Raw genomic sequence first — 3,202 nt, 5'->3', positions numbered from 1 at the left:
TTCCCAGCATGGATTTCAGGAGTTGTTAGGATCTTGAAGGAGACATAGAATATTCTTGGACCCAAAGCAGTAAGGGATGGATGTGAAGAACTCATGGGGGATCTGCAGGCCAATGTCAGAAGATCTATGCTGGGGATGAGACCGCAGTGTTGCCTTGGGCTTTACACAAAGGGTTCTGGTGAAGGAGGCTATGCAAGGTTAGGGCCATGTTCACCTGCAAGGCTGGAGCATCTGCAGGTCAGCAGACCAGCCATTGGGGTGAGCATAAAAGGGCAGAGTGGTGCCCACAGAGCACAGTGGTGGTGTCTGTCCTTCTCTAATCTCGGGGAGACACTGGCAGCCTCCACCACACAGGAGCCCCATACTTGGAGGAGCTGAGGGAGGAGATCTGGAGAGGAGGCCCTGGGTCCAGCTCCCACCCACAACAAGGAGGTAAGGAGGCAGACAGTCACAGTGGGTGAGCCCTGGAGAGCCCTTCCTGCCAGCGACTTCACTTCTACCTTTTCTGTCTCCTACACTTCTCCCCAGCTGGTCTTAGTGAGTTGTGTACTCTGTGAAGATGTCTGATGGGCAGGTGTACTTGTGAGCTTCCCTTTGGGAACTGGCTGGCACACACATGGACGTGCACCAAGCTGTTTCTCCACACCATGCTTCCACAGCTCTCCACACAGACCCACGCCCTCACCTCTGCCTCTGCTAGTCCTGCTTCTTCCTATGGGTTTGGGGTTCCCTTAAAGGATGAGCTCGTGTGAGAAGGCTCAAGATGTGTGAGGATGCATGAAGGGCCTGTGGCTACATCTCGAGTTTCCTCTTTATCCTTCCCACTTCCTCTGCCTGAGCTGTGGGCACCACCGTCTTGGACCATGAGGATGAGGGCAGTGCAGTATATAGGAAGCCAATTTGTAGATACATCTCTAGGGTGCTTCTCAGTGCCTCCTACTCAGGACAGAGCTACAGACAGTGGGTGAATGGATACCTTGGCTTCCCAGAGAACCATTTCCCAGAGAGCCATGATGATGTGGTTTTGTCTTTGACATCTGTGTAGATGAACCCTGGTGACTTAGAGCTCCTTGAATCCAACCATTTTCAAGGTAACTCTGTCTTGGGTCAGAGCTATTGTAATTAGGGTGATTGGTCATGTCCAAAGTAAGACACCCCAACATAGTAAAAATATAAGCATGGGAGTTTATGTCCTTCATAGAGCCCAGAGGGGAATGGTTCAGTCTTCCAGAGCTTCAGTCTCCTCCAAATATACTGTTCTACCCTCCATAGGAGAGGTCTCTTTCTATAGGTGATCAAGACAGTAGCACTTATAGTTCAGGCAATAGAAGGAGTGTGGAGCCATGGGACTGCTTTGATGCATCTCTACTACCTAGAACCCTCTACATGGCTTTGAAGGAGGACGAGGATGCCATCTCCATTTTGCTTGGCCGTGTGCCTAGATGAACATGCTGCTACTGTGGAGAGCGGTGGATAGGCTGTGTCAGGCCACCTGTAGTCTTTGCCATAGCTATGGCTTGGATAACAGGATGAGGAGGCCTTGTGTTCTCTTTACTCTCTCTGTATTTTGTTGCTTTTCTCAACCCTGTGATCAATATATCAGACAGGAAAGCTTAAGGAAGGAAAGATTGATTGATTGATTGATTGGTTGATTGATTGTGCTCATTGTTTTGGAAGAGTCATGGTTCCTGGTCTATTGATCCCATGATGGACTCGAACAGAACATCAAGGCAATGGGAGCATGTGATAGAGAAGAGCTGTTCTTGACTGTCCAGGAATGAGAGTGAGAGGGACAGAGACAGACAGACAGACAGATAGACAGACAGACAGACAGACAGACAGACACACACACACACACACACACACACACACACACAGAGAGAGAGAGAGAGAGAGAGAGAGAGAGAGAGAGAGACTACTGACTACCCACACTCAGTAACATGATTCCTCTAGCTGAGCTTCACCCCTTAAGTTTCCAGAGCCTCCCTAAATGGTAATACAAGCTGTAGAGCAGGCATTCAAACCCTGAATCTGGAGTGGACATTGTATATTCAAACCATAACACTCTCCTTCTGTGGACTCTGAAGATGTCACAGTCCTCTCCCCGGCCCAGCACTTGCTGAGGAGTGAAGCTGGTCCACTGTAGCATGTGCTAGAGATGGGGCAAGGAGGCAGAGTGACCGGTTATGAGGACTGAATGATGGGAGGCTGTCCTCCATGCACACACGACAGTGCAGGCACAGGCTGCACTTCACTGTGGACAACACAAAGCAAAACTGAGCAAAAAACCCAAAGCCAAGCCATCCAAAGGCCAAGGACCGTTTATCATCACCTAAAAGCCAAGGAGGGGCTGAAGCGAGCACGGTGCGTTTATCCTGCCAAACCATGAGTCCATTGTGGCAGCCCCGTGGATGGTGCTGGTAACAGTGTGATTGAAGATCACACTTACTTTAGGGTAGGAATTTAAAGTCTCCTCTTGGCGGCTTGAGTCTCACGGGAGTATGTCTAAGGCAGGGAATGGCTCCCCAGAGAGCTGTTTCAAAACTACTCGCAGGGGAGTTTATTTTGTTTTATTAAAGAATGGCCAGCTGAGTATTCCTTACTGTTCTCACTCTTGGAGACCTGAGAATCCGGACAGGAGACTTAGCCAGAGCTAGGAGGTGAGAAGAAGGGTCCTTTGGGCTGTTCATTCCCTGCTGTCTCTGGACCTCCATGGATCATCCCAGCCCCAAAGATGCTACTTGGTAAATGTGTCTCAGACCCTTGAAAATAAAACACTCATTTTTGTTTCTGTTTTTGTTTTTAAAGTCGATTTGATTGTGGGGCCCAGATTCTTCCTATTATAACCATAGCCGCTGTCAAACGTCCCCAGAGTGCCTAGGAGGAGTGGCTGGAGTCTCAGGTGAGGTTCCCACGATGTTCTCCACCCCACCTGTGGGGAACCAGTTAGCAATCAACCTACAGTGATGGTCGCTAGAAGCAGGCACAGCAGACTTGGATGAAGACGAGGGCTGTTTGATCCTACAGGGCCATTACCATCGATCACGCTACCATCCCTCCTTTGCCCTTTGTCTGGGCTGCTGTTTAATCCCGATTGATCGATCGATCTGCCTGCTTTGCCTCTCTCCCTCTCTCCCTCTCCCTCTCCCTCCCTCTCTCCCTCTCCCTCTCCCTCTCTCCCTCTCTCCCTCTCTCTCTCCCT

Source organism: Mastomys coucha, unplaced genomic scaffold (assembly GCF_008632895.1).
Source record: "Mastomys coucha isolate ucsf_1 unplaced genomic scaffold, UCSF_Mcou_1 pScaffold22, whole genome shotgun sequence".
NCBI classification, from domain to species: Eukaryota; Metazoa; Chordata; class Mammalia; order Rodentia; family Muridae; genus Mastomys; species Mastomys coucha.
The sequence above is the reverse complement of the archived record's forward strand: the minus strand, read 5'-3'. Positions refer to the sequence as shown.